A 27237-nucleotide genomic window follows, 5' to 3' on the forward strand; every position below is an offset into this window, starting at 1 on the left:
ATTAATCCCCCATGTGCTATTATTGTTGCTATAAATGTTAGTTACAGTTTAACATGGGCACTGTGGGTTGAATAGCCTCCTCCTGTGCTGTTTGATTCTGTGATCTGATTTAGACATTTGGTAATAATAATTCTCCATGGACTATGAATTTCATGAACAAACACTGGAGAGTAATTTAAACTAAGTTACTAAGAGATACCATAAATCAGAAAATAACCAAACATGGAGCTTTGCCTGCAGTTACTATAGTAACAACTGGTTAATGACTAACAATGTGAACTTAAAGTTTCAGATCATCCTTGCTCATGACCAGATCTACATGAGCCATTAGATATCTGAGCATGGCAGCATTCCACATGGAAGCCATAAGAAAGCAGCAATTCCTTGACAGGAGGATTGCAGCCATGGAACAATTGGAAGTAAGGATGACTTTTAGCTGAGCCTTATAATAGTAGAAACAGGAAATGTACAGATAACTCTGGGTACTGTTGACAGTTATAGTTGTACAAATGCTAATCTAAGAAGAATAAAGATTGATGATGATAAACTGAATAATGTTGTCAACTCTAGATAGACCCAGTTCAACAGAATTCAAGATTGCAGATGTTGGTAATGTATTTCACAGATGCATCAAGTTAGAATGAATGCCAAGATATGCATTGGGATTTTACCAATCTGGATTTGCTTTGTTATTAACTCAATGCTAAAACAATATATTTTACAGTAAAATCCAAATTAAACATGACTTATACAGATTGTTATTCCTATTAGGTAACGAACTTATTATTTTAGATATGAAAATATAGTAATAGATACAATTGTGTTTGAAAAATACTGAAAAATATCACATCACGCAAGTTCAAACAGGAATTAGATGGGAGTTGCAAAAGGAGACGCACTGAAGTGAAACATTAGAATTTTAATCAAATGTTCAAGGCAAACTTCCTGAGTACATACAAAAGGCTCTTACTGTGTTTTGATAGTTGATTAATGCTGCTGAAAACTCATAAAGGGGTAAAGTAGTGCAGTAGTCCTATCCTGGCTCAATTGGAGCATTCTTGCCCCTGAGTCAGAAGTTTGTGGGATCTAGTTCCACTCGAGTGATATACTCCAGAGATTTCAGCAGAAAATCTAGGCAGATATGCCAGTGAAAGAATGTTGTGCCGTCAGAGTTGCTGTGCTTCAAATGAACCATAAAAGGAAACCTCATCTGCCCTCTCAAGTGGATATAAAAGCCATGATGCTATTTTGAAGAAGAGCAGGAAGATGTTTAAATCTCACCACAGCATATAAGAATTTGAACCATTTATTTTAAATATATATAAGTAAAAAGCCAACACAAGTAAGGGCATTGTTGAAAAGATGCAACTGGTTCACTAATATGGCCTTCAGGGAAGGAAATTTGCCATTGTTACCTCGTCTGTTCTATACTTAACTCCTGGCCCACAGAAACATGGTTGACTCTTAACCGCTCTCTAAAGTGACCAAGTGAGCTACTCGATTATGCTACAGCACTTTTTAAATATTAATTCTTGGGAAATAGATTTCTCAGGTCGATGTAAATGACTCCATATCATTGTTCAAAGAAGAATAAGGGAGCTCTTTCCAGCATATGAACATAGGAATATAAGAATCAGGAGCAAGAGTAGACCATTCGAGCCTGCTCTGCCATTTAATAAGATCATGGCTGATCTGATTGTGGCCTGAACTCAACATTCCCACCTACCCCCAATATCCTTTGACTCCCTTGGTAGCCAGGAATCTGTCTACTGCTGCCTTAATAATATTCCATGACCCTGCCTCCACCATTCTATGGAGAAGAGAGTTCCAAAGACTAATGACACTCAGAAAAAAAATTCCTCATTTCACTCTTAAATTGGAGACCCCTTATTTTTGAACTCTGTCCCCTAGTTCTAGTCTCTTCCAGAAGGGGAAATATCCTTTCAGCATCCATCTTGTCAATTCCCCTCAGGATCTTATATGTTTCAATAAGATCACCTTTCAATCTTTTAAACTCCATTGGTTACAGGCCCAGCCTATTCAACGTTTCCTCATAAGATAAGTCCCCACCCCGCCCATCCCTGGTATCAGTCAAGTGAACCTTCTCTGAACTGCTTCTAACAGATTTATATCCTTTCTTAAATAAGGAGACCAAAACCTATTGTACACAGTGCTCCAAATATGGTCTCTCCAATGCACTGTACAACTGTAACAAACCCTCCTTACTTTTATGTTCCATTCACCTTGCAATAAATGACAACATTCCATTTGCCTCCCTAATCTCTTGCTGTACCTGCATACTAACTTTTTGTGATTCATGTACCAGGACACCCAGATCCACCTGCACCTCAGATTTCTGCAATCTCTCTCCATTTAAATAACATACTGCTTTTCTATTCTTCCTACCAAAGTGAACAAGTTCACATTTTCCCAAAATATACTCCATCTGCCAAAATTTTGCCCACTCACGTAACCTACTTGTATCCCTTTGCAGGCTCCTTATGTCCTCTTCACAACTTACTTACCTATCTATCTTTACATCATCAGTAATTTTAGCAACCATACTTTCAGTCCCTTCATTCAAGTTATTGATATAAGTTTTAAGTAGTTGAGGCTCCAGCACTGATCCCTGTGGCATTCCAGTCATCACACCTTGCCAACCTGAAAATGACCCATTTATAATATAATTGTTGTAATTAAATATAATTGTTGTAAAAATATAATTAAATACTCTGTATTTCCCATTAGCTAACCAATCCTCTATCCATATTACCCTCTACACCTACTGAGCACTTATTTTGTTTAGTAAACTTTGATGTGGCACCATGTCAAATGTCTTGTAGAAATCTATGTACAGCACATCCACAGGCTCCCCTCTGTCCACTTTGCTTGTTACTCCCTAAAAGAACTCCAATAAATTAGTCAAACATGATTTCCATTTCACAAAACCATGTTGACTCTGCCTGATTGTGTTGAGCTTTTCTGAGTGCCCTGCTATAACCTCCTTAATAATAGATTCTACCATTTTCCCTGACAGATGTTAAGCTAATTAGCCTGTAGTTTCCTGCTTTCTCCCTCCTTTCTTGAATAGAGGAGTCATATTCGCTATTTCCCAATCTGATGGGACCTTTCCAGAATCTAGGGAATTTTGGAAAATTGAAACTAATGCATTTACTGGTATCTAGTAACATTTCTGGTAACATTTCTCTGTCAATCAACTACAACAATTACAACATAACTTGCATTTATATAGCGCCTTTAACATAGTAAAACATTCCAAGACGTTTCACAGGATCGTTATCAAACAAAAATTGACATTGTGCCACATAGGAAGATATTAAAATAGATGACCAAAGGCTTGGTCAAAGGGGTAGATTTAAGAAAAGTCCTAAAGGAGGAAAGAGTGGTGGAGACATAGAGGTTTAGGGAGAGAATTCCAGAGCTTAGGATCTCGGCAGCTGAAGCACTGAAGCAAGAACATTGAAATGATAAATTGAACTTTTAACAAAGTTTCATCGTGTCTGTCAAGCTAATAAACAGATTTGATCCTTCAATTTCTGTTTTGGCTGTGAAGTGTATTGGAATATCCTGAGGTCATGAAAAGTTCTTTTATTACTATCCACAAGACAGAGTTGGAACAGACCAAGACCTGAGGCCTAGTAAAGCCATTATTTCTTTCTAAGTTGTTGGAGCTGGGGACCAGATGTTGAGCAGCATCTTTTGTGAGTAGCAGTCAAACAGGATAGGGGATGCCCAAGGCTAAGGCACAGCATCATCAGTCTTTTTTAGACCAGAAACTTTTGTGGCAGAGTCAGGGCAGTAATTCAGCCGTGTAGCACCTGTTATTTGCTGTTACAAGTGTCATTTTTCCTCAAAATGGTGTCCATGGCACATGCATATGCTTCTGGTGCTAGCTACCCTGGGTGCCATTTTAGTGACCATATGGAATGCTGATTTGACACCAGCACTGCCATTTTGGAGCTTAATGTTTTAGCTAATGGCCGTTCATAATGTCACAAAGCTGAGCACTTGTTCAGCAGGAGGAAACACCACACCCTCGCCGCCACCCTTCACCACCAGCGCATTTTAAAGGAAATATCAGCAACTTTCAGTTTATTGCTGATTGATTTCAAGAGGTTCTTGCTGTGATTGTGGAGTTTTTGACCATTTTCAGAACTCTTTAAAGTTGCTAAAATCTACAGGGAGTGGTGTGACACATGCAGAACAATATTTTTTCACACCAAGGATTCTGCACAAACTACTTGCTCCCAGATGTACAAGGTGAGGATGTCAGGACTGTTCTCACTGCATCTCATCATCATGCTTCATGAATCTTGGCTATTGGGGCCTCCCAAGTGAGCCTACCTCATCTGGCCAGTGTGATGGCCTCATCGCCGGCATCCTACCCCATCCTCTTTCACATCCTCCTCGGAGGAGGAGACGTGCAGCTCTTCCATCTTCCCATCGGCCAGGTCCTCCTCCTGTTGCAGCACCAGGTTGTGTAGCGTGTAGCAAGCTACAATGATGCGCGACACCCCCGGTAGACTGTATTGCAATGCTCCACCGGACCTGTCGAAGCACCGGAGCTTCATTTTCATGATGACTATTGTTTGCTCCACCAAAGTCCAGGTCACGGCATGAGCCTCGTCATATTGTCGCTCTGCTGCAGTCTGAGGACCGCATGAGCATCATCAGCCACGTACTCTATGGGTAGCCCTTGTCCCCGAAGAGCCAACCCTGCAGCTTTTGTGGACCCTGGAAGATGTCAGGGATCTGAGACCTGCTCAGGATGTAGGAATTGTTGAGGTTGGACACCAGCTGAGCATTCAACAAGTGGAAGCACTTGCAGTTGACGTAGTTGACTGCTTGTTGCCATGGAGATCTAAGCACCTCATGAGTGCAGTTGATGGCACCCTGCACCAGTAGGAAACCTGAGATCTGCGCAAATCCCAGCGCTCTTGCTTCCTGCCTTTCCTGATCCCGGTCGGAATACACAAAGTTCTGTGCCTTCGCCAAAATAGCGTCCGTGACCTCTTGGATACATTTGTACGTGGAGGCTTCTGAGATCCTGCACAGGTCACCTGTGGAGCTCTGGAAGGAGCCACTGGCGTAAAAGTTGAGCACCATGGTCACTTTCAATGGCCACTGGCTGTGGATGCCCTCCAAGTCCATGTGACGCCAAATCCTGTAGCAGGTGGCGTATGTGACCGACCAGTTCCCTCCACATGCGCAGTCTTCAGCAACACTGGCTGTCAGTCATCTGCAGGAATGACTGGCACCGTCTATAGACCCTGGATCTAGTGAAGTGCCTAGGAGCGACGGCTCTCTGTGGATCTTCAGCTGCGTGTGCAGCAGGGCCTGACGCCCCTAGGGAGGTGCTTCTCCTTTTGCCAAACCAGGTGCCTCCACTGCACACTTTTTCTTCTTCTTCTTCTCTGTAAGCCCCTGTAAGCCACAAGGCATACTGCTAAATCACCAGGCTCCACGATCCTGATGTTCGCTTCCTGCAGGACCAAAGAGAGAGATGCTTGGGTTAGCATTTGTGTCCTCAGAACCTCTCTTGATTAAATCTGAAGGCCCCATCACGCATGCAGGAGAGTGCTGGCCACCACTTGGATGGCCATTGTGTAGTACGCTTCATGGCTGTCTGAAACCCCATCCACCTCTGCTGCACTCCACTTGACCGATTGGCGGCAGCTAGAGCCATTGGACTGCATGCTGTGCTCTCAGCTGAGGCGCAGAAATTCTCCTCACCCGCACTGCAAGTTTGCACTTGTAGCTTGAACCATGAGGGATATTGGTCCAAACCTTAATAATGACATTGAAAGAGACTCTGAGCACCTCCACCAGTGACTGCGCCATGGCCGCCTTTTGCAAGGGGATTCTACAATTTGCCCAGTCAGCCAATTGTTCTGCTGCCCCCTAAAATGCTCATTAATCTACAGTCTGGAGCATTTGGTGGTACTGTTATAATTCTGCATTGCTTGAGTGGGCAGTAAAGCTTCAGAGGCCCGACTCCTAACATGTCAATGGAGCTGCTGCTGAACAGTCTCAGCTGCAGAAGAATGCTCACTTTTGACAAACTTTTCCAAGTGCGCGGCCGCTTCCATTATCCCCATCTCTTCCTGCTGGCATGTGCTTGTGCACTTCCTTCAGTCTTTGCTGCTTGTGCCCCCGCCCCCCCCTCCCGGCCTCACCCGCACTGGAGCCCTTGCCCCGGCACTGCACTGAAAGCCAGCCGACTGTGCAGCGCCTCTTCCTTGATGTCCTACAGGTGATACTTGCGAGCGCTGCACAAGGGTGTGTGCACTCACCTCCGAGCTCCCTTCGAAGTTCAGCTTGCCAGGTGCACACCTTTCAAAGGCAATCGTGAAGCACGCCGTTCTGAAGTCACGCCAACTTGGGCGGTAAATTTGACATGGGCGCATGAATCCGGTGAGCAGGACTTATAAAGAGATGCTAAAGTATTGAAACTAGTTTCCCGACGTGCTCACGCCCGCCATGACACCCGCCGCCAATGTGGCTGGACGATTCCGCCCTAGATTATATTATGAGTTTTGTTTACACCTAAGCATTCTTATTTAAAGCTTCCATGGACAACTTCAATTTGTGAACCAAATCCCATGTTATTTTGATGGCATTGTGTCTTGTGGTGCTCTATAGCGATTTTGAAGTAAAAATTATATGATAAATGCATGGTTAGAACACAGAAGAAGACCTTTTAGCCCGTTGTGTTCTTGCTGGCTCCTTGTAAGTGCTATTTAGCTAATTCCATTCCCCTACCTTTTCACCACATAGCCCTGCAATTTTTTCTTCTCTTTAGATAGTTATCCAATTCCCTTTTGAAAGTCACAACTGAAAGTCACACTCTCAGGCAATGCATTCCAGATCCTAATCACTCGCTCTGGTTCTTTTGCCAATCACTTTAAATTGGTATCCTTTGGTCCTTGACCCTTCTGAGCCCGCATGGCAGCATCGATCTCATGATCACAGTTTGACCTTCCACTGGAGCACTGACACATTTGGTGACTTCTGCCCATTCTGAAATGGAAACTGAGACAGCAGCTACCATCATGGTTGGGTCGCTAGTGCTGCCATGGAGCTAACCATAGTTTCCACACTGGGAAAGATGGGCTGCAAAATTTGCTGATGCCCTGCATAACTTTAGTCCTCATCTGAGTTCTCTGCAGCAGAACTCACCTCCGATCTTGGTTTTCAGGGAGCTGCCTGTCAAATTATCTTTTCCCTCTGGCCTGGCTGCAGCCCACTCATGTCCTGTGACTCAACAAATGCAGATGCCGACTGTAGACTAGCCTCTAAAGTTTGCACAGAATCTGACCTGGTGGCTGTGGGAATCAGATCAAGTGATAGTGCTTCTTTCTTGGAGGTCTAGTGCAGCTCTCTGTCTTCATCCTGAGACTGCAGTGGCTGGCCAGACAGCAGTTCTTAAGTATCTGGAAGCAAAAAATGAAAAGGGGAGAGTTGGGGTGAGAGTGTTGACTATAAAGCAAAAGGTCCATAATCACACCATCTGCAGCTTACACTTCATGCCATATAGCAGGATAAGGGTGAGGTTGGAGTTGAGAAGGGACATACGGTAGGAACATACAATCATATTCAAAGTTCTTGTGACTCCAGGTGCTCTGTGGTAGTTGACCGTATGATGCGGAGAATGATCTCCTTCGAGGTCAGGGAATGCAGGCATACTTGACCCTTGCCAGTTCTTTGCTGCCCACTTGTATTTCATGCCACTTTGTCTTGCAAAAGAGGGAGCAGTCTGTCTGTGATTATGCTATTATTGGGCGACGTGACTGCCATAGCCAAATAGCTGGAGATATGTGGAGGCAACGAGAGCTAGATGTGAATTTGACTTCATTGAATGTGTAAGGTTGAGTACCTGAATTTGAGGTGTGAGTCCTGAGGGCCAGGGAGTGCTGGTGCGTAAACGATGGAGTGTGGTGCATTGAGCAGCATGAGAGATCAGTTTTCTGGTGGCTATGAAGCGTCCTGTGAAGATGCATTCAGTGACCTTGACCACCAATAGGAGGTCATTAAACATCTAGTGGTACTGCTGCCAGATCCTCAGGATCAGACTCTGGGCTTCGACCACCCTGTTCACCTACTCCTATTTCCGTCAGAGGGCCTTCTGGCCCAATGAAAAAGCATAGTGTCTCTCCTCTTCTGGATTTTCATGACCAAGACCTTCTGCCCTGCATGTGTGAAGTGCAAATCCCTCTCGCTGCTCTGGATTGCCATTTCCATTCTCTCCAATTGAAGCAACGACAGTCAGCAGCAGTTCCTTTGATTCAGAGCAGCTTCCCTTTGAGAAGGACAGACTGTCTTTAAGAGAGGGAGGCTAACTAGAACATGTGCTAACCTCACATGTTGTTGAGTCCCTGTTTTGCATGCTGCCTGCCTCAATGGGAAAGGGCGTGGGCAGATGGCAAATTGCAGCATGAAATCAAGCCTTACTGAATTTTTAGCCTTTAGTACCTAGACTTAAAAAAGGAACCTGTAAGAAGGAAGTAAGTTGTTATGTGTGATAAGTAGGGATCAAAATCTACAACAATTATTGGTTAATATATTAAAACAATGCTATATTTGTGTGTGGTTTGTTGTCACTTGTGCATCTTTGTGTAGAAACAATTTGTAGTATAAACCTCTTGATCAGAGGAGAACATTGCTATATCTTCTCTTTGTTCAGGAGTTCCTTTCATTTTAGAGAGAATCTCGGCCCTGTGAATGTCGAAAATCTTCAGCGCTCAAAAAAAGTTCAGCATCCAAAAAAAGTTCAGAATCTTCAGGGTCCAAAAAATATTCAGAATCTTCAGGGTCCAAAAAAAGTTCAGAATCTTCAGGGTCCAAAAAAAGTTCAGAATCTTCAGAGACCACTGAAAAATCAAGATCGTCAGGATCCAGTACAACCAGATCTACAAAGCTAAGCTCAACAAGATTCACACCTCTCAACACTGACAAATCTAGGTCAGGAATATAAGAGAAGGAGGGGAGCAATGTAAATCCAAGAATATGGAATGACAGAGTTTCATTTTCCCCTTCCCTTCAAATTTAAAATAGACCAAATTGTTCATTATAGGTATAGCTGAAGACATCATTGTTGAATTAGATGTTTGCAGTATACTGAACACCAATATAAATGGATTTTAAAGCTAAAGTTAGAATCTCATTGTTCTTTTCCTACCCGCAGTACAGAAAAATACTGAGTTGCATTCTTCCCATTTTTGGTTCACACCCATTCATACCCCGAGCAACAAGGACAGATAGTAGCTTCCCGTTCACAAGACTGTACTTGTTCCACTGTAGCTAACTGGATCAAGCAATCTGTGAGAATGGAGAGGTGGCCAAAGCCCTGATTTTTAACCATCCCTCTTTACTCCAGGGAAACATGACAAAATCAACTTGTCATTCTCCCCAAGAAGACCCCTTCTAGATCCATATCTCACTGAGGGATTGCAAGTAGAAACCTATACTCCAGAAAAATGTCACCAGTCTCACTTAGTTGAAAAATCTCTCACAAAGTATTTAAATAAGCTAAAAAAAACTCATGCCAATCTCCATCAATTGCCTAAGAGGGTAAGGCAGTATGGCAGTTTACTGTTAGGTGTAGGTTGGAGCAGAAAGTTTCAAAGGGACATTGATAAATTATGAGAGTGGTGAACCTGTGGCAGAGGAAATTCGGTGTGGGAAAATGTGAGGTTTCTTTACGCCTAAGAAAGTTAGATCAGAGTTTTTTTTAAACTTGTGAGAAGCTAGAAACTGTGGAGGAACAGAGAGATTTAGGGATCCAGGTACAAAAATCGCTACATGCCAATGAATGCAAATGAAATGATGGATATTAAGGAATGTTGATCTTTATTTCAAGTGGGTTGAAATACAAAGGGATAGACGTTATCCTGTTGATGTATAAAGCTCTGGTCAGACTGCACCTGCGTTCAGCTCTGGGCACTGCACCTCAGGGAGGATATATTGGCCTTGGAGAGGATGTAGTGTAGATTCATGAGGATAATACCAGGGTTAAAAGGGTTAAATTAAGAGGACTAGTTACATAAACTTGATTTGTATTTGCTTAAATATTGAAAATTGAGGGTTGAGCTAATTTGTTGTTTCAGGTGGTTAAAGAAGTTTACAAGGTAAATAGACAAAAACTATTTCCAGGTGCTGGAGTCCAGAACAAGGGGACATAGCCTTAAAATTAGAGCAATTGCATTCAGGGATAATGCTAGGAAGCACTGCTTCACACAAAGGATAGTGGTAATCTGGAACTTTGTCCACCAAAAAGCTACAGAGGTTAGGTCAATAGAAAATGTCATAACTGAGAATAATGGATATTTGTTTGGGTAAAGATATTAAGGGATATGAAGCCAAGGTAGGCTGATAGCATTAAGGTACATAAGAGCCATGATCTAACTGAATGGAGGAATAGCCTCGAAAGGCCAAACATTTTAACTCTTATGTTCCAATGAGTATCTGAGTCACACAAACTAGGGAGTTCCCACGTTGAATCTCCGTTTGTGCTGAATTGGCTGATATATGAGGTGAGAGATACTCAGCCCATTTCTATGGTCTGTAATGAAGTACAGATTGAAACACCCAACAATGCACAGACACATTTCTTGACACAAGCATGACCATTATGTCAAAATACCACTGATCAGTTTATAGCACAAGGAAACTGCAGGTCCGATTCCTTGCATTTGGATATTCATAGTCAAGTAACTAATTATAAAGGGAAAGGGATGGCAGAAGTAATTATTACGATAAATAGCCAATCTCCTTTTTAGATCATGAACTCTCTCCTCCATCCCCACCCCCTTTCCGATTCCCCTTTTTTCCAATAATTTATATAGATTTTTCTTTTCCCACCTATTTCCATTATTTTTAATTGTATTTCCATCCATTGTTTTATCTCTACCTTTTAGCCGATTTCGATCCCTCCCCTCCACCCCACCCCTACTAGGGCTATCTGTACCTTGCTCGTCCTGCTTTCTACCCTGAATGTCACCTATTAGCACATTTCTTAGCTAATATCACCACCGTCAACACCTCTTTGTCCTTTTGTCTATGACATCTTTTGGCAATCTCCACCTATCGCTGCCCTCTATCCAGCTCTACTTGTCCCACCCCCCTTAAACCAGTTTATATTTCATCTCTGTTTTATTTTTCCTTAGTTCTGTTGAAGAGTCATACGGACTCGAAACTGTGTTCCTTTCCGCAGATGCTGTCAGACCTGCTGAGTTTTTCCAGGTATTTTTTTGTTTTGCTTCAATCTCCTTTTTTGTTGTTCTCAAATTAACTTCCATTATGTTTATGGTTCTTATTATCATAGATGTCCCAGGAACTTTGGGAGACAGTTTCAAAATATACCACCAGGAATGTCCCCATATTGGTACCATCATTTGATCAGGCAAGCCAGAATCCTGAGAGACCATGGCCTGGTAATGGGACATTTGTCACATTTTATTGACTGAGGATCTTCCAGATATGATGTTTTCCTGATGATTAGATCATAATTAACTATCTAGCAACATGTCAAGACCACTCTGAAGAAAGTAAGTCATCAATTATGTAGTTCCATGGACGAACTTTCAAAATAAAATAGCAAATTCAAAGGCAAGAAAGGTTTGCATTTTTTTAAATTGTGTCTTGACACATCTGTTTAGACCTATAAATCTTGGATTTATGAATTCAATTTATTAATCCATCGGAGCAACCCCCGACACCCACCCCCTGCACTGCATTTCCAATTCCTTGTGCTCTGTCCACCTTGGCCGCCTACCCCCACCACCTCCCCCCATCCCCCCCCTCCCACCAATCCTCCTTACCAGCGCCTTTCAGCCTGGCCATAGTACGACCCTGGAATCACCTTCTTCCACGCTCCCGGTTTCTCTTCCTCTGGGCACACAGTGTATTCCCAGCAGCAGCCAATGCTCCTGCTGCCACTACTGGGAAGAGAGGTGGGACTTCCCCTCGGGTGGGTGTGGAAGTCCCACCTCATGCCAATTAAAAGCCAGACTGCCATTAAATTGCTAAGGGGCAACCTGGTCAAACACAGGCAGGTTCGCCACCCCTGGTGGAGGTGAAGACCACCCCTCATGTAAAGCTCACGTCAGGACCAGGCATCCTGATTGCAGGTAAGTAAAATTTATTGAACTTCTTCCACTGGAAAATGTTTGCAGGAATTCAGAGTGTAGTCACTTAAAGATCTGTTCTTCACCCAGTTGTAGGAGATGAAATCACAGAACACTGGAGAGGGGGTGAGAACCTGAGCATTGTGTGGGGCATTCTAGAACAAGAGGCCATAGTTTTAGGCTAAGGCATGGTAGATTTAAATCAGAGATGAGGAGGAATTACTTTTCTCAAAGGGCCGCGAATCTGTAGAATTCACTGCCTCTGAGTGCAGTGGATGCCGGGACACTGAATAAATTTAAGGAGGAGATAGACAGATTTTTAATTAGTAACAGGCTGAAAGGTTATGGGGAGAGGGCGGGAAATTGGAGTTGAGGCCGAAATGAGATCAGCCATGATCGTATTGAATGGCGGGGCAGGCTCGAGGGGCTGAATTGCCTACTCCTGCTCCTAGTTCTTATGTTCTTATGGTCTTATGGTCCCAGTTAATAACCGCAGGGAAGGAAACGTTAGAGCATCATGGCATTTTGGCAGTCCCGACCATCAGTGCTGTGGAGACTTGGATCTCCCAGCACTAAATACCAGCGGCCCTGTTATCATACAACACTCAGTCACCTTTGATTTCAGCAGCGCGTGAACTGATCATTTTCCTAATGCTGAATTGCAACATTCTAAATGTGCCAGTGCTAATTCACAACTTTTCTCTCAGCTAGGATCTTCAAGCATGCCACAGCAATTGGTGGAAGTCCCAGACAACAGCCCAGATTTTCGTCCTCACATCGGGTTAGTTGAGTTGGGACATTTCCCAGCTTGGCGAACTCGACCTTTAAAAATGGCCACCTGCAGGTCAGATTTTCGGTTGGGGAGGTGGGCTAAAAAACAGGGCGGGGTGGGCGACCCCGAAATGAATGCACAGGCGGGGCACAACGTCTGTCTCTGCACTCCAGCACTGTGCTTAAATAAAAAAAGTCAAAGAACATCCCTCACCCCTCACCCTCACACACTCCCCATGCCCCAGCCATGCCAACCCATGTCTCCCAACCCCATGACCCCATACCACCTATGCCAGCCAATGCCCCTTTACCCACCTCCATTGCCACCATATCCCATATGCCAACTTAGTGCCAACTCATGTCAACCCATGTGCCCCATCCACCACCCTTTGCCTTTATGCCCCTCAATGCCAACTCATCTAGTATCCTTGGACAGTTCTTTAATAGCTTTGACACTTCCTGGATAGCTTTGACAGCAGGACAGCTCTTTTATAGTTCCTTGAGAGCTCAACAGTTTCTTGGCAGCTCAACAGTTTCTTGGCTGCTCGTTAGCTCTTTTACAGTCCCTTGACAGCTGGACAGTTCCTTGACAGCTGGACAGTTCCAATGGATTTTTGCCTAAAAAGTGCATAATCATGTTCACCTTTAATAATCCCAAAGGGTGCCTTTCAAGTTTCAATGAGACCACATTCGAAACTCTAGATAATACAGGCCCAGTTTCCTTAATTGTTTCATGAGACAATCCCGCCATCCCAAGGATTGGTCTGGTGAACCTCTGTTGCACTCCCTCTATGTCAAGTATATCCTTCCTTAGACAAAGAGACCAAAACTATACTCAATACTCCAGGTGCGGTCAAACCAAGGCTCTATACAATTGCAACAAGACATCTTTACTCCTGTACTCAAATTGTCTTGCAATAAAGGCCAACATTTGTCTTCCAATTGCTTGCTGTACCTGCATGCTAGCTTTTAGTGACTCATGAACAAGAACATCCAGGTCCCTTTGGACATCAACATTTCCCAACTTCTCACCATTTAAGAAATACTCTGCCTTTCTATTTTTTTCTGCCAAAGCGGATAACTTTACACTTATTCACATTATATTCCAACTGCCATGTTCTTGCCCATTCACTTAACCTGTCCAAATCCCCTTGAAGCCTCCTTGCATACTCCTCCCATTCCTATCTAGTTTTGTGTCATCAGCAAATTTGGAAATATTACATGTGGTCCCCACATCCAAATCATTTATATAGATTGTGAACAGGTGTAGCCCCAGCACTGAGCCTTGCAGGACTCCACTAGTAATAGCCTGTCATCCTGAGATTGACCCGCTTATTTTTACTCTGTTTTTTATCTGTTAACCAATTCTCAGTCCATACCAGTACATTACCCCCAATCCCATGTGCTCTAATTTAGTTTACTAACCTCCTGTGTGGGGCCTTATCAAAAGCTTTCATAAAATCCAAATACACCACATCCACTGGTTCTCCTTTATGTATGCTACAAGTAACACCCTTAAAAAACTCCAACAGATTTGTCAAACATGATTTCCCTTTCATAAACCCATATCAACTCTGCCCAATCATATCATTATTTTCTAATTGTCTGGTTATCACATTCTTTGTAATACAATCTAACATTTTCCTTACTGCCATCAAACTAACAAGCCTGTTGTTCTTGATTTCTCTCCCCACCCCCACAATCCTCCCCTTTCTTAAATGGTGGGGTTACATCTGCTACTTTCCAGTCTACAGGAACCATTCTAGAATCTATAGAATTTTAAAAGATAATCACCAATGCATCCACTATCTCTATAGCCACCTCCTTCAACACTCTGAGATGTAGCTTATCAGGTCCAGTGGATTTATCAACCTTCAATCTAATTAATGTTTTGAGTACTACCCCCTTATTAATACTAATTTCTTTCAGTTCCTCATTTTCACAATTGTTTTGTATTTCTGGGAGATTTTCTGTATCTTCCCCCATGAAGACAGACACAAAGTAATTATCTAGTCTTCCTGTCATTTCCCTAAGTTTAATTATAAATTCTGTCTCTGCCTGTCATGGATCTACATTTGTCCTTGCTAATCTTTCCCTTTTCACATACCTGAAGAAGCTTTACAGTCTGTCTTTATGTTACTAGCCATTGTCTGTCTACCGTTAAATTTTTTACTGTATTTTCCCAATTCACCATAGCCAACTTGCCCCTCATACCTTCATAATTTCCTTTGTTCAGATTTAAGATCCTATTTTCAGAAGTAACTATATCACTTTCAAAATTAATGTAAAATTCTACCATATTATGGTCACTATTTTCTAAAGGCTCCTTTACAGCAAGGTTATTAATTAGTCCTTTTTCATTAGATAATTCTAAATCTATAATAGCCCTACCCCTAGTTAGCTCTTCAATGTACTGTTCCAAAAACCCATCTCGTACACTCTTCAGGAATTCATCCTTCACAGCAATAGTGCTAAGTAGGTTTACCCAGCCTATATGGAAATTGAAGTTACCCATTATTACCCATATTACATGCAGCTCTAATTTCCTGATTTATACCATGCCCAACATCACCACGACAGCTTAGTGGCCTATAAACAACTCCCTCCAATGTTGGCTTCCCCATGATGTTTCTTGGCTCCACCCAAACTGATTCTACATCTTGATCCTTCGATCTTAGATCCTCTCTCACTAATATACTGATCTTGTCCCTTATTAACAGTGCTACCCCACCTCCTTTCCCTTTTTGCCTATCCTTCCTAAATGACGAATATCCTTGAATATTCAGTTCCCAGTCTTGGTCACCCTGTAACCATGCCTCTATAATGGCAATGAAATTATACTCATTTACCTCTATTTGTGCCTTCAAATCATCTACCTTGTTGTGAATTCTGCATGTGTTCAGAGTGTCCTTAACTTTGTGTTTTTAACATTTGGCATTCTGTTCCTATTTGATGCTTGCCTTTGGTTTTTCTGCCTCCTTAATTCGCTTACTACTTTTATACTTCCTGTTGCAAATTTTACTTCCCCCCAAATCTGAGCTCCCTCTCAGGTTCCCATTCCTGCCAGTGAGATCAACTCAGGGGACTCCCCCACTACCTGCCTGGTTCTCTTAGATTGCCTGGCAGTCACCCATTCCCTCTTGGCCGGCATGCTCCTAACCCACAGTGTGATCACATCCCTAAACCTGCTATCCACATAATTCTCTGCCGGATGCACCACAGTATCTCTAGCCATCGGTCAAATTCCAAAATGAGGAGCTCAAGCTTCTGCAGCTGGTGGCACTTCCTGCAGATGTGTTTGTTTAGGACACATGGTGCATCCATGACTTCCCACTTGAAACAGGATGCTCATTCCACTTGGCTGAGCTGCCCTGCTATATCTTTACAAGGTATTTACCATGCATAGGACATGTAGAATAACTTACCAGTTACTCACCAATCAGCTTCTTCCCATGTACCAAACTAAGTACCAAATACTGGAGGTTGAAAAATGTAGAAAAAGAAAGGAGCACCTCCTTCCCCTCTTCACCAAACTCCCTCACTCACCATGCTCCCAACTGCTCACACTAGCAAGTCGCACTCAGTGCAAGTTTTGCTGGGACCCCAGTTTTATACCAGCTGAGACTCAGATGAGTCAGCTCTATTACAGCTACAGAAACCAGATTAAGCTTGCTACCTAATTAACTAAGTACAGCTGCTCTTTAGCAGAGAGCTTGTTTATCCCTGCTTAAGACTGGAAGAAATTTATACTTAACTTGAACAGTAATTTTTAGTTAAATGCAAAGAAAACTAAATTTTTAGAAAGAGATTAACCCTTAAGATTCCCTCATACCAAATTCCCAGCTTCTCGCCCTATCAAGTTGCACTCAATGCTCCACATTTGCACCCCACAAGTGCCAGCCAATGACCATCTCCAACAAGAGAGAATCTAACCACTTTCCCTTGACATTCAATGACATTACATTCGCTAAATACCCTATCATCAACTTCCTGGGGTTACCATTGACCAGAAACTCAACTGGACCAGCCATATAAATACTGTGGCTACAAGAGCAGGTCAGAAGTTGGGAATTCTGGACCGAGTAACTTACCACCAGACTCTCCAAAGCATGTCCATCTACAAGGCACAAGTCAGGTTCGTGATGGAATACTCTCCACTTGCCTGGATATAGTTGGAGGTAAGGAATAACAAGGGGAAGAAGACACTGGTGGGAGTAGTCTATTGGCCCCCGAACAGTAACTATACTGTAGGACCGAGAATAAATCAGGAGATAATGAGGGCATGTAAAAAAGGCAGTACATTAACCATGGGTGACTTTAATCTTGATGTAGAGTGGGAAAATCAAATTGGCAGTGGTAGCCACAAACAAGAATTCATAGAGTGTATGTGGGACAGTTTTCTAGAACAATATGTTGTGGATCCAACCAGGGATCAGGCTGTTTTGAACCTGGTAATGTATAATGAAGCAGGTTTAATAAATGATCTCAAAGTAAAAGATACCCTCGGAAACAGTGACCATAATGTGGTAGAATTTAGCATTCAGTTTGAGAGTGAGAAACTTGGATCGGAAACAACTGTGCTAAACTTAAATAAAGGTAATTACAAATGAAAGAGGGCAGAGTTGGCTGGAGTGGACTGGGATGGGATTTTAGCAGAAAAAGCAGTTGATGGACAATGACAGATGTTTAAGAAAATAGTTCATGTCTCACAACTATACCGCAGTGAGGAAGAAGGATCCAAGGAAGGGGATAAACCAACCATGGTTAACCAAGGAAGTTAAGGATAGTATCAAATTGAAAGAAAAGCCACACATTAATGATAAGCCAGAGAATTGGGAAAGTTTTAAAAACCAACAAAAGATGACCAAAAAGATAATAAAGAGGGAGAAAATAAACTTTGAGGGTAAACTAGCAAGTAATATAAAAACAGATAGTAAGAGCTTCTTTAAATATATAAAAAGGAAGAGATAGACCAAAGTAGACATAGGCCCCTTACAGAATGAGGCTGGGGAAATAATAATGGGGAACTGGGAAATGGCAGAGGAGTTGAATAAATGCTTTGCTTCAGTCTTCATGGTAGAAGAAGCTAATAGCAATCCAATACTAAATAGTCAAGGGGCAAAAGAGGCAGAGGAAACAAATACAATAACTTTCTCTCGAGAAAAAGTATTAGGGAAAATAATGGGGCTAAAGGCCCCGGACCTGATGGGTTGCATCCTCGGATAGTAAAGGAAGTAGCTAAAGAGATAGTGGATACACTGGTAGTAATCGTCCAAGAATCCTTAGATTCTGGAAAAGTCCCAGAAGATTGGAAAACTACCAATGTTATTCAAAAAGGGAGGGAGACAAAAAACAGATAACTATAGGCCAGTTAGCTTAACATTTATCATTGGGAAAATGTTAGAGCCTGTTATAAAGGATATAATAGCAGAGCATTTAGAATTACATAACCTAATCAAGCAGAGTCAGCATGGCTTCATGAAGGGGAAATCATGCCTGACAAATTTATTAGAATCCTTTGAGGAGGTAACTAGCAGGATAGATAAAGGGGAACCAGTAGATTAATATATTTGGATTTCCAAAAGACGTTCGATAAGGTACCGCACGTAAGGCTACAATAAGATAAGAGCTCATGATGTTGGGGGTAGTATATTAGCATGGATAGAGGATTGGCTAACTAATAAAAGACAGAGAGTTGGGATAAGGGATGTATTTTCAGGATGGCAACCTGTAACTAGTGGAGTGCCACAGGGATCAGTGCTGGGGCCTCAGTTACTTACTATATATATTAATGATTTAGATGAGGGAAGTGAATGTACTATCGCCAAATTTGCGGATGATACACAAATAGGTGGGAAGGCAAGTGGTGAGGGTAATGCAAGGAGTCTACAGAGAGATATAGACAGGTTAAGTGAGTGGACAAAAAGTGACAGATGGAATATAATATGAGAAAATTTGAGATTATGCACTTTGGCAGGGAGAATAGAGGAGCTAAATATTATTTAAATGGAGAAAGACTGCAGAAGGCTGCAGCACAGAGGGATTTGGGAGTCCTTGTGCATGGATCCCAAAAAGCTAATATACAAGTTCAACAGGTAATAGGGAAGGTAAATGGAATGTTGGCCCTTATTTCAAAGGGAATGGAGTATAAAAATAGGGAAGTCTTGCTAAAACTATATGAGGCATAAGTTAGACCATACCTAGAATATTGTGAACAGTTTTGGTCCCCTTATCTAAGGAAAGATATACTGGCATTGGAGGCAGTCCAGGAAAGGTTCACTGGGTTGATTCCAGGTATGGAGGGATTTTCTTATGAGGAGAAGTTGAGTAGGCTGGGCCTGTACTCATTGGAGTTTAGAAGAATGAGAGGCGACCTATTTGAAACGTATAAGATTCTTAGGGGGCTTGACAGTGTAGTTGCTGAGAGGTTGTTTCCCCATGTGGGAGAGCCTAGGACCAGAAAGCATAATCTCAGAGTAAGAGGTCTCCCCTTTAAAACAGAGATGAGGAGGAATTTCTTCTCTCAGGGTAGTTAATCTGTGGAATTCTTTACCACAGAGGGCTGTCGAAGCTGGGTTGTTAAGGATATTCAAGGTGGAGATAGACACATTTTTAATCAGTAAGGGAATCAAAGGTTTTAGTGAAAAGGCAAGAAAGTGGAATTGAGGATTATCAGATCAGCCATGATCTCATTGAATGGCGGAGCAGACTCAATGGGCCAAATGGTTGCCTTCTGCTTCTACATCTTATGGTTTTGTGCATGCGGCTCCAATAACACTCAAGAAGCTCAATACCATCAAGGAAAAAGCAGCCCGCTTGATTGGTACCCCTTCCACCACCTTATACATTCACTCCCTCCACCACTGGTGTGCAGTAGCAACAGTGTGTACCATAGACAAGATGCACTGTAGCAACTCACCAATGTCCCTTTGACAGCAAACCCCAAACCTGCGAATTCTACCATTTGGAAGGACAAAGGCAGCTGACATATGGGAACATTGCTACCAGCAAGTTCCCCTCCAAGTTGCACACCACCCTGACTTAGAACTATTCGCCGCTCCTTCATAGTATCTGGATCAAATTCCTGGAATTCCCTTCCTAGCAGCACTCTAAGTGTACCTACACTATATTGACTGCACAGTTCAAGAAGCCATCTCACCACCCGCTCCTCAAGGACTAAGGGATGGGCAACAAATTCTGGCTTTGCCAGCGACACTAATATCTCATGAAAGAATAAATAGATGAAGGGCCAGACAGGAATGCATTGGAATTGTCAAACTTAGAGGTAAGAATGGAATGGATAAGAGTTTCAGCAGCAGATGAGCTGAGGCAGGCAAGGTGGAAGCAAATGGTCTTAGTGATGACATGGGTATGTGACCAGAAGTTCATTTCAGGGTCAAATACAACATCCAGGTTGCTAACAGCCTAGTTCAGTCTCAGATAGTTGTGGAAGAAGGGGATAGAGTCTGTGGCTAGGGAAAGGAGTTTATGACAGGGAGTGATGACAATGGCTTCGGTCATCCCAATATTTAGCTGGAGAAGATTTCTGCTATCCAACGCTGGATGTTGAACTATTTAGAGGCAGTGGAGGTGTCGAGAAAAGTGGTGGTGAGTTAGGGCTGGGGTGTCCCCAGAGTACTCGTGGAAGCTGCTGTCGGATCCTGTCGCCAATAGTGAGGATGTGGATGAGAAATAAGAGGGTACCAAGGATAGATCCTGGGAGGACACCAGATGTAATGGCACAGGAGCAGGAAGAGGAACCATTGCAGGTAATTCTCTGGCTATGACTGGAAGCAGCTGAGTGCAGTCTCACCCAGCGTGACAATGGCATTAGAGAAGGATGGTGTGATCAACCATGCTACAGACAGGTTGAAAGGGATGAGGAGAGATAGCTTATCACACTCACTTAGGATATTCCTTTTAGATCATTTGTAACTTTGAGAGGAGCCATTTCAGTATTGTGGGGGTGGAAACCTGACTGGAGTAATTCAAACCTGAAATTCCAGCAAAGATGAATGGATTTGGGAGGCGACAGCATGGTCAAGGACTTTGGCGAGCAAAGGAAGGTTGGAGGTGGGGTGATAGTTCATAAGGATGGATGATGAGTCAAGGGTTTTTTGAGGAGAGGGATGATGATGGTAGATTTGAACTGGGGTTAGGGGGTAAACAGCATCTGAGGATAGGAGTACCTGAGCTACCATGGGAGCCAGGAAGGGAAGTTGGGTGGTCAGTATTTTAGTTGGAACAGGGTCAGGAGAGCAGGAGGTGGTTGTCAAGGATAGGAGTTCAGGGACAGCATGACGGGAGTTAGGCAATAAACTAGAGAAAGATGTGAGTTCAGGGTTTGGGCAAGTGTGAATCTTAGAGGAAGTTTGGCTGTTTGGGTTGGGGGGAAGGGAGGGAAGTGGCAGAGGTAGCTAAATGAATGGCCTCAAGAAAGCCCATGAATTCCTCATACTTGTTGTGGAGATAAGAGTGGAGTAGGCAGGGGAGAGGGATTTAAGAAGACAGTTTGCAGTAGAGATAAGAAACTGAGGGTTATCTTTGCACTCCAGGATGATCCTGGGAAGGTGTGCAGTTTTAACAGAGGACAGGACAAATGGCTCAGTTGATAGTGTTCCTTCCTCTGATCCATAAGTACCTGGGCTCAAGACCCATTCCAGAACTTGTGGGCCATGGAAGTTGCGTCCATGCATCTTGAATTTTCACATATTCTCTGAATTTTTTATGGGCTATAGGGATCAGGTGGATGAATGGGACTGACTGGATTGCTCTGCAGAGAGCAGGCATGAACTCAATGAGCCGAATGGCCTCCTTCTATGCCATAAATGACTATGATGCTAAGACTCTATGAAAGCAGGACCTGATGCTTAGTGTGGTCCAGTCAGACCTCTCTGCCATATACACTTAAGTATGCATCCCTTGGAGTTAAGGAATAGAGGTGAGGGTGCAAATGGCACTTGCCACTTATCAGCCCAATCCTGAATGTTGTCCAGGTCCAGCTGCACATGAGCAAAGATTGCTTCAGTATCTGAGGATTTGCGAAAGATATTGAACATTGTGCAATCAGTAGCAAATATTTCCACTTCTGACTTTATGATGGAGGGAAGGTCGTTGAAGAAGCAATTGAAGATGGTTGGGACTAGGACACCACTCTGAGGAACTCCAACGGCGATGTGCTGGGGCTGAGATAATTGGCCTCTAACAACCGCAACCATCCAGGACAAAGCAGCCTGCTTGATTAGCACCCTACCCACCACCTTAAACATTAACTCTCTTCATCACTGACAGGCAGTGACAGCAGTGTGTACCATCTACAAGATACACTGCAGCAACTTACCAAGGCTCCTTCAACAACACCTTCCAAACTTGTGACTGTACGGCCTCAAAGGACAAGGGCAGCAGATGCTTGGGAACACCACCACCTGCAAGTTCTGCTCCAAGTCACACATCATCCTCACCTGGAGCTTTATTGCCATTCCTTCAGTGTTGCTCAGTCAAAATCCTGGAACTCCATTTCTAACAGCACTGTGGGTGTTCCTACAACACATGGACTGCAGCAGTTCTAGAAGGCAGCTCACCGCCATCTTCTCAAGGACAACTAGGGATGGACAATAAATGCAGGCCTAGCCAGTGATGCCCACAGACCCATGAGTGAATGAATAAAAAATATCTCCCTTTGTGTTTGTCCAACCAGTGGAGAGGCTTTCCTCTGATTCCCTTTGACTTCAATTTTACTAGGGCTCCCTGATATCATATTCGGTCAAGTGTTGCCTTGATGTCAAGGACAAACACTCTCATCTTCCCTCTTTAATTCACCTCTATGTTTGGATCAAGGCTGTAATGAGGTCTAACGCCCTGGCAGAATCCAAACTGAGCATCAGTGAGCAGGCTATTGCTGAGTAAGTGCCACTTGATAGCACTGTTACCAACACCTTTCATCACTTTGCTGATAATTGAGAGTAGATTTATGGGTCGGTAATTGCTGGATTGGGCTTATCCTGCTTTTCGTGGACAGGACATACCTGGGCAATTTTCTACATTGTCGGTTGTTGTTCGTGTTGTAGATGTATTGGAACAGCTTGGCTAGGGGTGCAGTTATTTCTGGTATTGCAGATACTGAAGCAGTCTTTGCCCATGTGCATCTAGACCTGGACAACACTCAGGATTGGACTGATAAATGGCAAGTAACATTCGCACAAGTCTTCAGCCTGGTGTTGTCAGGGCCCATAGCTTCTGCTGTATCCAGTGCCTTCAGCTATTTCTTGATCTCATGTAGAGGGAATCAAATTGGCTGAAAATTGATGTCTGTGATCAAACATTCAGTACCTCTGGCTATGGGGATGATTGCAAATGCTTCATCCTTGTCTTATGCATTGGCATGCTGGGATCCTCCATCACTGAGGATCTGGATGTTTCTGGGGCCTCCTCCTTTGGTTTATTTTTTAATTGTCCAACACCATTCATGACTGAATATGACAGGATTGCAGGGCATTGATCTGATCCATTGGTTGTGGGCTCTCTTTGGTCTGTCATTTGTATGCTGCATCCACTGTTTAGCACGTATATATTCCTGTGTTGTAGTTTCACCAGGTTGACACCCTATTTTTCGGTATGCCTGTGCTGCTCCTGGCATACCCTCCTGCACTCTTCATTGAACTAGGAACCAAAGCTTTTGCCTGTAGATCCTGTTAAGCAGGTAGTGCCTCCTGCAAGCTCAACCCTCTGCTGCTCCCTCCCTCTCTGCTGCTCCCTCTTTCTCTATTGTTCGCCTCTCTCTGCTGGCCACCTGTAAATCTCTCCACAATAAGCTGTAGCTGCTCCTAATGGTCTGCTTACTCATAATCCAAAGTCCTTTTTAAGGTAGCCATGGCACCACCCATCCTGCTCTTGAGTCTCAATAACTCCAAACTGCAGAAACTAACCTCTTAACACAAGTACCCTCAGCAAACTCTTTCCTGGGCGGTAAGAAAGCATTGGTGACAACTGACTATTGCTGTTATGTGCCTGACTTTTAATAAGCCCCATAAATTGCCATTCCCTACTCGCCATGAGTTCAGTTGTGAATTTAAAACCCTAGTTAAAATATCAGTGCAATTCAGTGATTTTAAATATTCAGATCATTAACCCTCCTTTCTGAAAACTATTTCTCTTCATCCTTCTTGACGTGTCTGCACCCTTTGTCATGGTTGACCACGCCATCCTCCTCCAAAGCATCTCAACCCTCATCCAGCTGGATGGGACTACTCTCACTTGGTTCTATTCTTATCTGTATAGCCGTAACCAGAAAATCCCTGTCACAAACTGTTCCCTAACACTAACCCCATCCTCTCCCTGGCAACTGTCTGAAAGTGAACCAGATCATTCACAACCTTGGTATTTGACCCTGAGATGAAATTCCAACCACATATGTGTGCCATCACCAAGACTACCTGCCTACATTTCCATAACATTGCTTACTGTACCCATGTCTCTGTTCTTCTGTCACTTAAATTTTCATCCTTGCTTTTGTTAATTCTAGACCTGATTATTCCAATGTTCTCCTCATCTGTTTCCCATCTTCCACCCTCCAAAAACTTAGACGAATCCAAGCTGCTAGCTACCCTTATCTTGGCTCGCATCAAGTCTTGTTCACTCATCACCCTTGTGCTTGCTGATCTACATTAGTTCCCAGTCCTGCAGCACATCAGTTTTAAATGCATCCATGGTCTCACTCCACTCTATCTCTGTAGCTTCCCTAGTCCTACAAATCTCTGAGATCCCTGTGCTCCTCCAGTTCTGGTCTCTTGAGCACCCTTGATTTTAACTAATCTACCACAGGAGATGTCTACTGAAGTCAGAAGTAAAGATTCCACAACGATTTTGCAATTTGTATTTATAAAAACAGTGGGTGCCTTGCAGTAATATTACTGGATGTTTTATAGCTTAAGTATCTATAGAGACAGTTGCCTATAAAAGGGTGTTTATTTGCAAATCTAGCTAAGTAGAAATCTTGCGGAAAATGTTATAAGACTGAATTTAACTGTGTAACTGTAATCTTAATGTGTTTAAGTTTTCTTTTCTTTCGCTAATAAATGTTTTAATTTAGTATCAAAAATGTGCAAAAGTGATAGTGGAATCTTTACCTCTGACTTCAGTACATGTACCTTCTTGTGATAAAATCAAATTCCAAAATCGTTGTGATAGCCTGACTAAGTTTCCCTTTGGGGTTTGGTCAGCCTGGCAAATACCACCTGCCAGATCATAACACCTGGAAGTCAGCGTGTTGAGCAACCTTTCAGACACTCTGACATTTTGGTCAACTTTAATCTCCCACCTGCACCTAACCCATGAGTTCTCAATGTTAAAATCCCCTACCTTGTGTTTCCTGCATCAGTATCCTGCCTCTGTTCATGATTTAGAATACATTTATGTTCCTTGCAGTTTATTAAAAATTTTTGGCGAGAACACTGTTTCTCCTCTATGCTGTATCTCAATTTCAACCTAAATCTCAATTGCACTTAAGGGAAGCAGGTAAATACTAATTAAGCACTTTGCTGTTGCCAAACCAATATTCTTTATATTTAAGATGACATACGTAACACGATTCCTATGTTGCACAGACAATAATCCTTTGTTCAATGAAATAATGATAGCTCATCTATTAAAAGAACTGTCTTTACCAAACTTTGAAGGGTGGAATATCCAGATTTTGTTTATTTAAACAATGATTTAAATAATGCTTTAGGGCATTTGAGAGGCACAGAGCACCACTTAACGCTAATTCAGGAACCAAATTCTGACTCAAAAGCAAAATACTGGGGATGCTGGATATCTGAAATGAAAACAGAAAATACTGGAATTATTCCAAGTGAAGTGAGAGAGACTGCTCTTGACAGCAAAGCAGCATTTAACCAAGTGTAACATCAAGAAGCCCCAGCAAAATTATAATCAATGGGAATCAGAGGAAAGCTCTGGGCTGGAGTACTACCTAATGCAAAGGAAGATGGCTGTAGTTGTTGGAGGTCAATCATCCCAGTGACATCACTGCAGGTGTTCCTCAGGCTAGTGCCCCACACCCAACAATCTTCAGCTGCTTCATCGGTGACCTTCCTGACATCATAAGGTCAGAAGTGGGGATGTTCACTGATAATTACACAATATTCAGCACCATTCATGGCTCCTCAAATAATGAAGTGGTCCTTGCTCATATGCAGCAAGACCTCGATAACATTCAGGTTAGCCTGCTAAATGGCAAGTAACATTCATGTCACACAAGTGCCAGGCAATGACCATCTCCAACAAGAGAGAGAATCTAACCATCTCCCCTTGACATTCAATGGCATTACCATCATTGAATCCACCGTCGTCAAATCCAGAAGGTTACCATTGACCAGAAACTTATTTGGATCAGACACATAAATACTGTGCCTATAAGAGCAGGTCAGAGGGTGGGAATTCGGCGGTAAGTAACTCCTGACTCCACAAAGCCTGTCCATCATCAGGAATGTTATGGAATAATCTCCACTTGCTTGGATGAGTGCAGCTTCAATAGCACTCCAGAAGTTCAACACCATGTGGAACAAAGCAAATCACTTGATCGACATCACACCACCAATTTAAGAATTCACTCCCTCACAACTGGCTCACAGTAGCAGCAGTGTGCACCATCTACAATATGCACTACAGCAACTTGCCAAGCCTCTGTTAACAGCATCTTCCAAACTTGCAGCCTCTAATACCTAGAAGGACAAGGACAACAGACACATGGGAACAACACAACCTGCAAGTTCCCCTCCAAGCAACATACCACCCTGACTTGGAACCATATCATCAGTTCTTCATTTTTGCTGAGTCAAAAACCTAGAACTCATTTCCTAACAGAACTATGGGTGTACTTACACCAGAGTGGTTCAAGAAAGCAGCTCACCACCACATCAGTGGCAATTAGGGATGGGCAACAAATGCTGACCTTGCTGGCAATGCTCACATCCATGGAAACAAAAATATGCTCAGTAAGTTAAGTAGCATCTGTGGAATAATAAGATCATCTCGCATTGTTCGGCAATTAGGGCAATAAATGCTGGCCTAGCCAGCGACGCCCACATCCCATGAATGAACAAATAGAAATTTTTTTAAATGTTAAAATAGATAGCAAACGTTTCTACAGGTATTTAAAAAGGAAAAGAGTAAGTAAAGTGAGTGTTAGTTCCCTAGAGAGTGACAATGTGGAGTTAATAGTAAATAATAAGGAAATGGCGGAAGAAATGAACAAACATTTTGCTTCTATATCTGTATCCACTATAAAGGATGCAAAAAACATTCCAGTGATTACTGTAAA

General features: G+C 42.8%; 1 long non-coding RNA gene across 1 annotated transcript; it reads left to right on the top strand.

Moving 5' to 3' along the window:
* The first annotated feature begins 291 nt into the window (after nt 1–291).
* LOC144685983 (uncharacterized) lies at nt 292–11622 on the top strand. Its single transcript, XR_013577829.1, has 3 exons — nt 292–419; nt 8705–8982; nt 11345–11622. It is a non-coding gene; the product is annotated as an uncharacterized LOC144685983 (long non-coding RNA).
* The last annotated feature ends 15615 nt before the right edge of the window (nt 11623–27237 follow it).

The sequence above is a fragment of the Cetorhinus maximus genome, chromosome 10, assembly GCF_964194155.1.
Source record: "Cetorhinus maximus chromosome 10, sCetMax3.hap1.1, whole genome shotgun sequence".
Taxonomy (NCBI): Eukaryota; Metazoa; Chordata; class Chondrichthyes; order Lamniformes; family Cetorhinidae; genus Cetorhinus; species Cetorhinus maximus.